The 16,347-nt window shown below is 33.4% G+C and overlaps 1 protein-coding gene and 1 pseudogene across 4 annotated transcripts in view; one reads left to right on the plus strand and one right to left on the minus strand.

Annotated features, from left to right (window-relative positions):
• LOC145254880 (uncharacterized) overlaps window positions 1-16,347 on the minus strand; it is an 814,065-nt gene that overhangs the window by 582,224 nt on the left and 215,494 nt on the right. The gene's annotated exons all lie outside the window — the stretch shown is intronic.
• On the plus strand, window positions 13,773-13,891 carry LOC145265581 (5S ribosomal RNA; annotated as a pseudogene).

Genomic DNA, 16,347 nt, shown 5'->3' on the forward strand with positions numbered 1-16,347 from the left:
AAGAATGTTTATGTTATTAAATATATATTTTTGCAAGTATTACCATATAATCTGCCAACATCCTACACTTTCATTTTTTTCTTTAACCAAATTTCACCCTTTTTTCTTTAAACAAATCTCACACTTTTTTTTAACCAAATCTCACACTTTTTTCTTTAACCAAATCTCAACCTTTTTCTTTAACCAAATCTCACACTTTTTTCTTTAACCAAGTCTCACACTTTTTTCTTTAACCAAATCTCACACTTTTTTCTTTAAACAAATCTCACACTTTTTTCTTTAACCAAATCTCAACCTTTTTCTTTAACCAAATCTCACCCTTTTTTCTTTAACCAAATCTCACCCTTTTTTCTTTAACCAAGTCTCACACTTTTTTCTTTAAACAAATCTCACACTTTTTTCTTTAAACAAATCTCAACCTTTTTTCTTTAAACAAATCTCACACTTTTTTTTTAACCAAATCTCACACTTTTTTTAACCAAATATCACACTTTTTTCTTTAAAAAAATCTCAACCTTTTTTCTTTAAACAAATCTCACACTTTTTTAAAAACAAATCTCACCCTTTTTTCTTTAACCAAATCTCACCCTTTTTTCTTTAACCAAATCTCACACTTTTTTTAAAAACAAATCTCACACTTTTTTCTTTAAACACATCTCACACTTTTTTCTTTAAACAAATCTCAACCTTTTTACTTTAACCAAATCTCACCCTTTTGTCTTTAACCAAATCTCACCCTTTTTTCTTTAACCAAAATTTCACCCTTTTTTCTTTAACCAAATCTCACACTTTTTTCTTCAACCAATTCTCACACTTTTTTTTTTAAACAAATCTCACACTTTTTTCTTTAACCAAATCTCAACCTTTTTTTTAACCAAATTTCACCCTTTTTTCTTTAACTAAATCTCGCACTTTTTTCTTTAAACTAATCTACCAATTTTTTCTTTAAACAAATCTCACCCTTTTTTCTTTAAACAAATTTCACCCTTTTCTCCTTAATCAAATCTCACCCTTTTTTCTTTAAACAAATCTCACCCTTTTTTCTTTAACCAAATCTCACCCTTTTTTCTTTAAGCAGCTCACACTCCTTACTGAGTCATTCCCTTACCACTATGAAAAAATTACAAAAGGTGACATGTAACAGGTTTCTATTAAGCCCTATTACCCACATACCAAATTATCAGATTATTAAATATTGATAGTGACATAATTATTACTAATTGATCTACAAGTCACTTTGATTAAATTAAAATATCTAGAAAAAAGTTATGCCTTAATATATATAATCATAAAACTCAAATGACCTTGTAACGAGTAATGTGACCCACTTTCCGGTTTACGACATCCGGTTGTGCATGCGCGCATAAACATTAACCCATTACAATATAAACAAATAAACACAAATCGCTTCTTTTGCAGATTTTGACCATCGCACTGAAATATTAACGTTATTATTTCGAAATTTTTATTTAATATGGGAAGAGTGGGGGTGTTTTGCAACTATTCTTTATTACAACTATACTGTTGCTATTTTCTTACAACTAAACAACTTTAACCCGTTGACAAACATAAGAACAATTGTAGAAAAGCCAAGACTACTACTACTACTACTACTACTACTACTACTACTACTCTCTATCTGTCTCTTTTCCTTCCTTCATTCCTTCTTTTTTTATTTTTTTGTTTACATTTCTAGACACAAAATAGTTGTGTGAGAACGGTGAATTTGTTGACACATTTACTAATCTGTTGCAATATTAGTTTTATTTTATTTTATTCATTTAGGTTTTATTTTTTTTGCTTCAGGTTTTATTAATTATTTTTTTTTAAATTTTAAGTTTCTATAACTTGGTTGAAGGATTCCAATATGGGTTTTTCATTCTTATATTTCTCATCGGTAGGTTCATGTGCGTTTTTGCTGCTAAATGACTTTCGCCGGCGTTCGATTCGTAGGAAAATCATGTTTAATTTTCGATTTTTGAGCGATTATTTGGAAAAATAGGTAACTTTACATGAATAAGGAGGATTTGTTTTTTCATGTTTGAGTGATCCGTCCGTGATTTTCCATTTTTAATATACTTTCATAGAAATGTTTCTGTTATGTAAAAAAACAAAACAAACTATTTTCTTTACGTCACAAGTAGCATGCTCATACATGAATTCCATAGCTAATATAACATACTGACTCAACAGTATAATTCTATTTCTTGTAATTATGTATCTCAAGCAGTTCTCCATATTTGTCTAAAAAATATTTATTTTTTAATTCGCAGTCTGATCGGAACTAATATTTCACTGATTATTCTATTGAAAGACATTCTATTGTTTGCTTATGTAATGATATATATATATTAAGTTTACCAAAATAATCCAAGATGGCAAAACTAAAGTATATTATAAAAATTGAAGAGTTAATATTTATAAAGTAATATCAACCAGATGTAAAAGCTCGATAAGACTATCCATTCACGTGAAATCAACTTTTTTTCACCATATTCCCTCTACTTCAGTATTTGTTACCAAGTAAGATCTATAACTTTCTTGTAGTTTCATCAAATACTTTAGTAAGCAAAATCCGATCCCGCATTTTGTTAAATCCTACCCTCTGATGAGAAGGGAAGTATTTCCTCAAAACTCCGTGGATTAAGGACTATACACTTATTTTGTGCTTCCTTTTTAAAATTAAATGTTTTTAACTCTTTTTCAAAGTGTTTTTAACATGTTTTCTTAACTACTTATTATATATATATATATATATATATATATATATATATATATATATATATATATATAAACAGATGTTTCGTTGTACACAATTTTAATATTGCTTTGAAAAGTATGAATGGAGTCATTATGGGTGAAGAAGAAAAAAAGAACTCTAAAAAAAAAGTCTACATGTACGCTGGATTTTCTGTTTTGTCTATACTTATTTGTAGACAACGGATTTTCTTAATTATATATATATTTTTTTCTTTTCTTTTCTTGACTTCATCTCCTCCCCTTTTTCCATTCTCATTCGTTAATTTAATGCAACTTACCGACGAGATCTAATGAAAAGGGTCGGTCGAAAGGTCTAGATCCCTTATTTTTTTTTTACACGTAAGTTCGTATGGATCCTTTTTTATTCGATGTTTTTTTTACCTATAATTCTTTTTAGTCGATCTGTCTCTATACAATTTCCCGTTTCTCTTTTTTTTCTTCACCCATAATGACTCTATTCATACTTTTCAAAGCAATATATATATATATATATATATATATATATATATATATATATATATATATATATATATATGCTAGCAGAAGTACCCGCTGTTGACTGGGTTCAAAAACAGTCTACAGAAAATGGACTGTGATTGATGAAAATATGATAGGTTATGAAAAGGAGGGGGTTGTAAAGAGATAGGTTTTGATACTCAAAAATTTTACCCTAAGTAAAATATGATGAAAGTAAAGATAATTTTCGCGAAAATATATTTTTTTATATCAACTTTGTTTCCATTCGTAGCCAAAAGTGACCAACAAAATGATGTTTCCTTACAAAGAGAAAATGTTATATATATAATAATATAAATATACAAGAAATAAATATTACCATAGTCAATAAAAGTTACTTTTATGGTAGAAAAGTTCATTGGTTTGTATTTTTAAGTAGTTTGTAAAAAAAAATTTTTTTTTAATTCACAAACCGGTTTAAAAGAAATCAGAATGGCAGCGACTTTGAAATGGAGAGCCCCGTTTTCAATTTGAAGGAGGAGCACCTGAACATTCTGTGTTAGCAATTTAAGAGAGTTCCGTCAACGTAAGGAATATTTATAAACATATTTTAATGTTTTCCGTTATTTTGTGCTTGAGGAATATTCGATTATGGCATGTGTAGTTTATATAAAAATTCATTTTAGTAGTTATCGCCTAAAATTTCGTTTTAATTTCAGTTCGCTGAAATTATTTCAAGTAAAGAGCATTAAAAACTATTTCAAAATAAAAAAAAACATGAACTGAACTTTTATTGACTATGGTAAGATTTAGTTCTTGTATATTTATTTTTTCGGTAGTCGTTTGTTGGCTTTTCTGCTAAACACTCTTACTAAATAACATCGGCATACTATCGAAAAACAAAGAAACAAAAACAGTTTTGAAAAATCATGAAGCTTTACTTAAAATAATCCAAAACAGCAAAATGGGATATTAAAAATGTAAACACGTAATTACTTTAGTTTTTTAAAGCAAAGAATCGATATAAATATGAATAAGAAGAAAATAGCACCCTTTTCAAGCAGAACAGCTTCGTTTTAGTTTTACAGTATTGAACGGTGTAGTATTGCACCGTCGGATTCAGGGTTGTACTATTGTAACGTAAAGAACACGTAGAAAGGGTTGTAATTAACTGAATTCCTTCTAGTACACTGACAAAAAAGCTTAAACAGATATATAAATAAAAATAAAAAGGTCATGTAAATGTTTTTAAATGATGCGTAATTACGTGAGCAGGAGTTTTTCCTTTTTTGACACGATAACAAGTAACGTTCTTAGTTTTTTAATTATTTATCTATTGTCGAAAGAGTGCCACGTGCAAGTGGAGAAGGAAAAAACAGAGTTATGCAAAATTTGTGTTAAGAATTGTCTAAAGTTCCGACTTTTATTTTTGTCTTTCACTTTAATAAGAACGTGAATTTATGAGGTTAATTTATTCGACACAATATGATTCAACTAAAAAAAATAAATAAAAGCTAACATGAATTAAGATTAAAGTTAAGGTGTTATTGTGGATCCTCACCCCTGTTAAAAAAAACTTTTTAAACTTTGTGACATATTTACATTCTATGGAGGTCAGGCGCGAATGAACACCCAATAATTTTATTATACCATATTTCTTCAAACTGAAACATAATTATTAAAGTATACTTACGCAAATAGATATGAAAAGTTTTTGTTAAAGTTTGTGCCATATTTCCATGGAGTACATGCGCGAACGCAGACCCCCAATTTTATCATACCATCCCTATTTAAGTTAAAACATACTTATCAAAGTATTATTATGTACATCTATCTCAAAAACCCTTGTAAACGTTTATTTTTTCATTTTTTATTTCCATACTTTGTGAGCCAGGCGCGAACGCAGACCTCACAATTTTTATGAACCCCCGTTCTGCCAGATCAAATATACCCATTCCTGATCCTCGATACATCTTCTATGTATGTAATCAGTTTTTTAAAATAGTCAACCATATAGGAGCCTATTCGTGACCACACACAAACACGCACTCATACACACACATACGTTCAGCTTTATATATTATATATATATATATATATATATATATATATATATATATATATATATATATATATATATATATATATTCGCAATTAAAACAGAATTTTCAACGCTTCATACGTGTGAAAATTCGTCACTATCGTGGAATTTTAGCAGGTTTTTCTCGTTATTATTATTATTATTATTATTATTATTATTATTATTATTATTATTATTATTATTATTATTATTTCATGTATGTACATAAAAGTTTATGTCTCTGCAGTATTTACTTCAATAGTAAAGTAATTTATTTTATTCATTTATTTTTTTTTTTAATAAAAATTTTTAATGTGTTGTTATCCTAAATTTACTTTAGGAGAACATTACATTTAGAAAATAAAATAAAAATAAAAATAAAATGAATATATAATAACAACAACAATAACAATAATAATAATTAATAAAGAAAATATTAATAAACTTTTGTACACAAAAATATACGCAAACATATCTGAACACATTCCAGATTAAACCAAAATAAAGATGACTCTATCCACTTCCGCCAAAAAAACAAACAAACAAAAAAAAAAAACAAAAAAAAAAACGAACAAAATAAAAAGTGAATCACAGGAAAAGTGAACCTCTGTCTGAAAAATGTGCAAGTATTAGCTGCAATAAATGGGTGAATTAAAGGAATACATTTTAAGATGGTCAACATCATTAAATTTGAAATATAGACTTTTATCATTCATTCATTATATGCTCTGTAATTACACTGAACTTCTCAAATGAGGATTGGTATGTATAAAAAGGAAATATAAGTGAATAAATAATATTTATACAGAAATATATATATATATATAAATATATATATATATATATATATATATATATATATATATATATATATATATATATATATATGTATGTTGTTTGTTTGTTTTTGTTAGCAATACCTATTGAATGATTCAATTATTTATATGGAAGCGCATTTTTACCTAAATGCAAGCTGGGAATAATTTTCCCTTTGACAAGTTTGTTACCCCCAAATTGGGAGCCGCATATGTATTATTTTTAAAATATAATCATCCACTGACACGCGTTTCGTTGTCTACGAGTCCAGCCACTCTAGATGACGAAACACATGTCAGTGGATAATTATATTTTAAAAATAAATTATATATATATATATATATATATATATATATATATATATATATATATATATATATATATATTACAAGTTGGATCAACAAAAACATTCATATCCTTTTTCTACAAATACTCCTGCTACAGAACTTCTGATAAATGTATTATTTTCACTTTGACTTTCCATGTCTCACTGACTTTAGCAAATAGGGTGCATACCTTTATAACTATTTGCTAATATTTTCACTCCTCTGATGAGATGGTAGGCATCGAAACCCTATAGGTTAAGGAGATAAACTTTCTAAAGCATTCTTTGTCTTGCTTAGAATAATAAAAAAGTCTTTGATATGAAACTCAACCACTTCATTTCATTTTAATGAGAGTTTTTTGAAATTCATTGAATTACAGTTTAATTTATTTGCTCTATCTTGCATATCGAGCAATTCTTATTTAGATGGGATAACTTATAGAATATTACTGCCAGTAATATTTTGTAAACCAACAATCTCACGTTTACATAACCACTGATTGTTAAATAAAAACTATTCCGAAGTATATGTAAATATATATATATATATATATATATATATATATATATATATATATATATATATATATATATATATATATATACTAGTAAAGGTACTCGCGCGTCATACGGGACTTTGCTGCACACTCAGGTATGCGATTTGCGGACACCTTTCCAGTAAGTGGATGTTGTAAGAGGGAAGTAAATTTCAACTCGATTCTTAAATCTTATCTAACACATTGAATACTGAAAACATACCACAATCAGATCAGATCAGTTTTTCATCATATCCTTTTGTAGAACTTTTCATTGAAAGAGCCTCGTGGTAAACTACATTTCTGCTTCTTTGATTTGGAACCAGAATGTAGAGTTTTTTCTGAACTTCCTGTCCGGCTGATGGAGACGTAGAATATACCGTGACTGAAACAATTGTCAGGTCTACGCCAATGGTTTTAAACGTCTGACATTGCCTTTTATTTATGCGCTTTGCAAAGCACACCTTCACAGGAAACAATTATAAATAGTACAATTACAACAACGCCCCCCCCCCCCGGTCGTCGCCGACATCCCCCCAATGCCGCAATGTAAACAAAATGTTTACTTTGGGAGGGGTCAACGTGTGGTGCTCATTTTAGGTTAAATTATCATAGAAAAGTGATCCCCCACTTTATTGAAACTAACATTTCTTCAAAAAGTCCTAGGGTCCATGACTTCATACCATGTCAGAAGAAAAAAATCGGTTTGTGTCAAAAAACGAAAATAAATGTGTTTTTTTTTCATCATGAAAATAATTATTTGTCCAATCATAAGAAAGTGAAAGGAGGGCTGGGGTCATTTTTTGGCTCGTTTGGCTCTTTTTGGTGTTTTTTTTTTAATAAATGCACGGGTGGCAATCTTGCTTGCCAAATTGTAGTGATTACGAGAGATAATAAATGTCGTCAAATATGAAGAACTACTCGTTTGCGCAATAAATAAATGCAATATTCGTTCTCAGCGTCCCCCAAAACCTTAAAAGCCGACAATTCAAAGGTGAATGACGAGAGGTCGGTAAACTAAAAAATACCGATTTATGGTAACAATTATACCATAGCGATGTATGTGATATCATATATGGTAATATATATATATATATATATATATATATATATATATATATATATATATATATATATATATATATATATATATATATATATATATTATATTAAATCTATATAATTATAAAACTCAAATGATCTTGTAACGGGTATTGTAACCCAACATCCGGTTTACGACTTCCGGTTGCGTATGCGTACATAAACATAAACCCATAACAGATAATAGACATAAATCGCTACTTTTGCAGAATTTGACCTGCGCATTAAAATATTAACGCTATTATTTAGAGATTATTATTTAACATGGGAAGGGTGGGGATGCTTTGCAACTATTCTTTATTACAACTCGCAATTTTCTTACAAATAAATCAACTTTAACCTGTTGACAACGTATCGTTTTACTGTGTACGTTTCAGCATCCCAATTGTTTTTTTTTTCGCGTTTAAATTATTCAAATAAACAATTGCTAATACTTTCTGCATTTTTACATCGTTAATTTCCGTATTACGTTTAAGTTATTTTAACGCAATTTTATTACAAATAAACCTACATTAACCCGTTGCCAACCATAAGAGCATTTTATGACGCACTGTTTTACTGTGTACGGTTTCAGCGTATAGTGAAAAACTCTCGCAACAAGCGTCCCAATTGTTTTTTTTTCGCGTTTAAATTAAAAGATATATCAAAATTTGAATTTAACTTTAAGTATTATGGTATCTTTTCAGTGTACATTTAAGTATGGCAAACCACTTATAATTCAATGGCTGTATTTTTTTTTTTTTATCAAAAATAAACAATTATAAACAGAACGATGAATTATGTCGGCGTAAAACAACTAAATACAGTGAAAGAAACGGATAACTCAACAATAACAAATAAAAAAGGTTACTTTAAAATTAAGAATAAGCGAAAGAAATTAATTCAGCTTAGAAGAATATTTCGAAATGAAAGCAAATCTATTACAGAAAATATTTAATAACGCACTCAAAGAATTAAACTATCACAGTTATTCCCCTTGGTTTTCTGGTTTGAAAATTAAAAGGTTTCAGATTTACGATAACAATAAGTAAATTTAAGTTAAATCAAATATAAATTGAAATGAAAATAAACTAAAAAATTAAATTTTAAATTATATTTTTAAATAGTACAGTATTAACGACGCTATTATGTCGAATAAGTAATATCATCGAGCAAATTATTTAAATAGATTTAGTTTAATGTGATATGCTAATGACCGTAACTCAGTCGATGTAGATGTGGTGTGAAGAATGCTATATGTAGAAATGACGGATCTAAATAAATGGCTACTTTAACAGAAAGTCATAGGGCGTTAATATTTCTAGGCCTGGAGAGGTGTGCACACACTATATGCACTTCCTATTTTTTTGATGATAGGGAGTTGTACACACAGACAAACACACACACGAAGGCTAATACTTCACACACACACACACACACACACATATATATATATATATATATATATATAGAGAGAGAGAGAGAGAGAGAGAGAGAGAGGGGGGGGGAAGAGTTGGAGTGAGAAGCAGTGAGGATGAAAGAGATCACGTCTGTCTCATTTATACGATTTACGTTATTAATATATGAATAAAAAATAAAATATTATCATATATCAAGCACTAACATATTGTCATTAAACAAATATTCATACAGTTGCAAAAATTAGTGGGTAAGTTGACTTTTGGATATATTAGCTAGTACATATTAGCGGTTATGTAGTAAATGTTGTAGGTGAAAGTTCAGAAAAGATGAGGGGGTTAATTCTGACTGTAGAAGCCATATGGTGGGAATTGGAAAGCAATGATGAAAAGCGTATATGATGTCATACGTTTGAAGTCAACGGAATTATGGCCTGAGTTTTCAGTGAAAGCGTTCAGAGACAAATCGTCCTAAAAATGTTCTAATGAAATTACATCTTCAAACAATGGACTTTGGAGACTGACTCTTTCTTTTCTGTCGTTCTCACCTTTTTTTGCGCAAAAAGATGGCCACGTTGAAACAATCTAATTAATAGGGAAGTGATTGGCAAATACACCCTTCATTCTCTAAGAGCGCGTTATCTAATTAGTTACATGATTGTTACTGACAAATTGCAACGAATAATGACGAAAATAACGGATGAAAGTGAGAAGGCAGGGATGCAACTTAATGCTAAGAAGGCAGAAATGAAATATCGAATGTAAAGGTGAGACCATCAGACAGGTGGATATGCTCAAGTACCTGTGTTGTATTATTGTATGTAAGACAAACCCAACAAGCAGCAAAATCCCACCCCTACACAGTAGAAATCCCTGGATGTAAGAAAGCCTTCTACTCTAATAGTTTCTACTCCAGAACTGCTAGACTTTGGAACTCTTTTCCGAGATTCTGCTTTCCCAACTGTACTGAGATGCAGAAGTTCAAGTGTAATGTGAATATACATCTTACTGCTCATCTCCCTTCATAATATCCTTGCAACTTACTATAACGGGATTGATACTGCACCAACCACACCGGGTGTCCTTATCCTCGTCGGATTTCACCCGATATGACAGGTGTTCTTTCGATCGTACATTGTCCCGTCACAAGTTGGCCTGTTGATCGTCTTCACCCACTGTGTTTTCATGGTGGGGCGCTTTGCCTCTGGATCGAATCATCTCCTAGCCTGTATAGGTAGTCTCCGGGTACATCAATCACTCCGCTGGTCTTTGTAGCTTGCTGAAAAATAAAGAGTCCTCACCACAAAAAAACAGAACTCCGGTTTATAACAATAACAAACTATTTATTAATTTCATTACTTCATAACAGCTACTGTCTAAATTCAGGTGACTGGCTATAGCAGTTAAACGATGTAAGACCAGACCAGTAAAGTCACAGATTTACCATTAACACAGGCTAGTTAACATCATAACATCAGGCCATGAGGGCTCCCAAATTGGGAGCGCTTGACCAGCCCAGCTGTTCAGTTTGCTGGCTACGACTCTACTCTTTTTAGAATTCCTTTTTATAAATCCAACCCCTTTTCCCCACCTCTCCTTCAGAGAGTGGTTACAAACACCCTTTCTTTCTTCCTCTTAGAGTTTACCCTTCGTCTTGTCCACTCAACTCAACACCTCTCTCTCTCTCCCTTTCCTGGGAGGGGGTGGTTGTTCACACTGATATCTATTGGCAGTCCCCAGGGGTTTGTCTTTGTCCAGCACTGTGTGTGTAGTCCGTTATCATCTGATGTCACTTCTAATACGACCATCTCTTTTGACATGTAGATAATTCCAAAGCTGTCTCCCTTTTTGAGACAATATAACATCTGCTTTGCCTTTAACAAGCTCATAATGACATATCGGCGGTTGGTCCTATTTTCCTAGCTAAGGTTTTGCATTTCTCTGCCCTCGTTCACCCCATCCCGTCTGGTCAAACACCCCCTCTCACCGCAATTTGCACCTCGCTGCATGCATTCATGACACCAATAGTGTCATATCACGCCCCCGATAGTAACCCTCTACTACTGCGCCTTGCTTGGGATGAAAATTGAACAAAAAAGAAAAGAGAAAAAAAAAAAAGAGTGACGTGGGAATCAAGACAAGTATCACGATGAGAAAATCTGCCTTCCATAGCATGAAGTGCATCTTACAAAATAGAAACGTAAGACTGAACACAAAAATCAGAATCTTGAAGGCGTACATATGGTCAATTCTCCTTTACGGTTACGAATATTGGACAGTAATGAAAACGGCTGAAAGTGGGTTGGAAGCAGCAGAGATATGGTTTTTATGGAGAATTCTATGAGTCTCATGGACAAAAAGGAAGACAAACGAAGAAGTCATGCGTAAGACAGAGTACAGCAGGTCACTACTCAATGTCGTCCACACTAGGCAGTCAAAATCCTTCAACCATTTAATGTGGGCGGATGGCTTGGAAAAAAGTTTGATGTTAGGAAAAATCGCTGGTAAAAAGCAGAGCAGAGGAAGACAATGAATAAAGTTCACAGATAACCTAAACACTGGAAGCACGACTATAGATCCCATAAGAAAGATCGAATTCAGAAGAGCCTGGAGAGCCATGTTCATCTATTTCTGCAATAACAGACCTGATATCTGAAGAAAAAGATTAGTTATATAAAGGCATAAGAATGAACGTTACCAAAGAATGAACATTACCAAAGAATGAACGTTACCAAAGAATGAACGTTATCAAGTGATAATCAGTGGTTGTAGTTTTGGAAACCCACCTGAAAAAGGAATGTTCCCTTGTTCAATCTATAGAAAGGAGGTTTGGAGCAACTACATTTTTTCTTGTAATCATTGGATACACGAGAAATACAGTGGAATTGCAGATAAGTTTAGAGATTATAACGAGTTTTTATGTAAGAAGTGGAACACAATGTAAAAGGATATACAGAGGGAATATATTTGGATGGCGAAACTCTTGAGGTTGTCCAGAAGTTTTGCTATCGTTATGGTACCATTGGATCACAGGGGAAGTTGATGATCGTATGATTGCAAGAGTTAGAAAAAGGTGGAATAAATTCGGAGAGGTTCTAAAAACAGCCTATCCTGCCTTGACAGAGTACAGAATAGACTTCGTGGCTTAGTGGGTGATGCCATTTTCTCTTCCCTGAAACCTCTCTCCTACAACAGAGATGTTGCGAACCTGTCTTTGTTTTAACGTTACTTCCAATCTCTAGTTCCCTTCGCTAATCTTTCATCAAAAACACCCGTCTAGCTGAAACCACTGTCAATAATTTTCTCCACTCTTTATCTGTGCCAAAACCAAAACGTAGATTCCATGAACAAAGCTTCTTTCTAAGAAGTGCACGCCTGTGGAACTCTCTTCCGTTTGCCTGTTTCCCACCTGACTACAACTTGGATGTCTTCAAGTCCAACATAAACAAATTTCTGATAAACCGCCCCCTTAAGTAAGACACTTTATCAAATCTCCAGTACTAACGATTACTACGATACTATCCCATTGATCACTGTACACGCAATAACCTTTATCCCCGAGTGGCTTCCGGGCCTTGATAAGTGGTGACTACCTTGTAAAAAAAAATAAAATGTTGGATGCTACCAAAGTTGATCCACAGAAGAATCTATCAGAAATGCGTACAAAGTATGAACGGAAGTCAAACCCGGCCATTGATAATTGGGAAAAATGATCTGGGAATGGTACGATAGATGTATGATGTGAGTCTTAATGAGAGGATTGTCTGATAACCTCAAAGGAAGATTAAATCTGTTCAGAATAGATATGTGTTCAAAACAGGAGGCTTGGTTTACATGGTCTCATTGAAAAATGGGTGGATGAGAGTGAGAATTCAGGAGCTGATCTTTCCTATCCGCTAAGAGTGAAGGAGAAATCCTTCCAGACCGAAGCAATTTTATGCATAATAAAATTATATCTGTAAGTAACGAGTATAAACAAGCGAACTTTTAGAAATACATAATTTTAATTACCATTTTTTAATAACTTTTATTTTTTATAAAAAAAAACAAAAAACTTTGCCACTTCTGAAATAATGACTAGCTTGTGCTCACTGACCATATATTAAAATCTTTGATGACTACTGAGACTTTTAAATGGTGAGTATTTATTTATCTTTATTTTGAAGTTAAAATCGTGAGTATCTATTTATTTATTTTTATTTAAAATTTTGAAGGATGAAAAAAGTTAACAGTATACCAATACAGTTGATTGTGTTAAAAGTGTCATTTTCAATTGAACTCTCATCAGTGAGAGCTAATCCACTTACGGCATAATCACGTTGACACACCGGTTCCCATCAGATCACCAAAGTTAAGCAATGTTGAACCTGGTCATTACTAAAATGGGTGACCAATTTGGGAATTCCAGGCGCTGTATGTAGAAGGGCATCAACACCTCCCTGCAAGAGTTTCAAAAACCTAATGTCATCATCCCCCCTAATGGGGATATACACGCGACTGGGGTTCGCTTGTGAATTTCATACTCCCATGGAGCTTTCTTCTTCAGAGGAAGCCGGTTAAACCTAAATAGGGTTAGTGCCATTTCACACACACGGATACACAATCCACTACAAAAGGAGGAAATTTTTTTTTTTTTTTTTTTTTTACACAGAGATCACCACTTATCAAGGCCCGGAAGCCACTCAGGGATAAGGGTTATTGCAAGTACATTACGTTAGTGAGGAGATTTGATGAAGTGTTTACTTAAGGGGGCGGTTCATTAGGAATTTGTTAACATTAGACTTGAAGACATCCAAGTTGTAGTCCGGAGGGAAGCAGGCAGACGGAACAGAGTTCCACAGGTGTGCAGTTCTAAGAAAGAAGCTTTGTTCATGAAATCCGCGTTTTTATTTAGGCACAGATATAGAGTGGGGGAAATTTTTCACAGTGGATTCAGCTAGACGGGTGTTTTTCGTGAAAGATTGGCGAGGGGGGACCAGGGATTGGAGTTCAGACGAGAACCTGCCATGAAAATAACGATAAAAAAAGGATAGGCTTGCAACGTCTCTTCTGTGGGAGAGGGGTTGCAGGGTAGAGAAAAGGGCATCCCCCACTAAACCACGAAGTCTATTTTGTACTCTGTCAAGGCATGATAGGCTGTTTTTGGCAGCTCCTGCCCAGATATGGCAACAGTATTCCATCCTTGGCCGTACTTGGCTTTTATATAGATAGAGAATTGCATCAGTAGTGAGATATCTTCTGGAGCGGTAGAAGGATCCCACCATCTTTCCAGCGACCTTGGCAACAGACTTGATGTACGTGTTCCATTTCAGATCAGGAGTAAAGGTCAAACCCAGAAGCTTGTCAAAACACGGGGCCTCACCCAGACGAGAGCCATCCATCACAATTGATGCCAGCTGGGGATCAGAGCGTTGATGATGTAAGGATAGGAGTTTGGTTTTGGATGCATTAAAGGTAACTAGCCACATCTTCCCCCACTGAACCATGCGCTCGAGATCAGAGGAGAGAGAATCAGAGAGAACTTTGTCATTTACAGCCTTTGATGTGTTGCCATAGATGGTCGTGTCATCAGCATAGATGTCAACGAATGATTTAAGTATGTGTTTAGGGAGGTCATTGATGTAGATCAGGAAGAGAGTTGGGCCCAGGATTGACCCCTGAGGGACTCCAGCATTTATATTGCAGGCCTCCGATTTTTGACCATCTACCACTACTCTTATGAGCCTATCGGAGAGAAATGATTTAATGATTGAGAAAACATTTCCAGTTATACCGTAGCTGGAAATCTTGTGAAGTAGACCCTTATGCCATACTTTGTCGAAGGCCTTTGATATGTCAAGAGCAATTGCCCTAGAAAGGAAGCCTTTGTCAAGAGATTCACTAATCCTGTGGGATATAACCGTAAGCACATCTGCGGTAGACCTTGAAGAGCGGAAACCATATTGTGTGTCACTAAGAAGGTTATTCCTGCTGAGGTGGTTGACTATTTCTCTATTTAATATGGATTCCAGCAACTTACTCATAACACAGAGAAGACTTATTGGTCTGTACTGAGAGGGAGATGACTTATCACCTGAATTCTTAAATACAGGGCAAACTGATGAGGTCTTCCAGGGGGTCGGAAAGCACTTCTCCTTAAGGCAGCGCTTAAATAGTTTCGTAAGTATGGGAGCAAGTTCTGGTTGAAGCTTTTTTAACACTATAATTGGGATGCCATCAGGGCCAGTTGCTTTACTGGAATCTAGGTTTTTTATTAGCTTGGCGACCTCATGCACGGATATTTGTATGTTACCTAGCTTGTTCTGTGTTATAGGAGGAAATATGGGGAGTTGATGGCCTTCGTCGCATAGGGTAGAATTAGCTGCAAAGTTCTTTGCAAATAGTTTGGCCTTGTCTGACGCTGACGAGGAAATGAGGGGCGACCTAATTTGGGCCTATAACCCCTGTCATGGTTATTACGACCTCCCTCGGGATCTTCTCTTCATCCCCCGGCACCCAAACGTAAACTGAGAGCACATGACCTGAAGTGTTTTTTTCATCAGAAATTTTGACTAAACCGATGCAAAGTTGCATTTTCCGTCCGCCTATAGGCTCATTGGAGTAGACTGCTGCCTGAGATTGTCACCGCACCAACAACAGACGAGTTTAAGATGAAGTTGAACAGGTGTTGGTCAACTGTATTTCCGACCACCTAAATTCACAGCACCCTTCCCCCCCTCTTTGTTCGCTTTCCTTGTTTTTTTTTTCACCACACCCCTCTTAACAATAACGAAACATGTAATGTTTTAACCTATGCCAAATAGATTGAATAGAAAAATTGTTTGGAAATATTCTGAACAGATATATAGATGTTGCTTAGAATATTCACGGTCATAG

Source organism: Euprymna scolopes, chromosome 3 (genome assembly GCF_053919585.1).
Source record: "Euprymna scolopes isolate OS-2025 chromosome 3, ASM5391958v1, whole genome shotgun sequence".
Lineage (NCBI taxonomy): Eukaryota > Metazoa > Mollusca > Cephalopoda > Sepiida > Sepiolidae > Euprymna > Euprymna scolopes.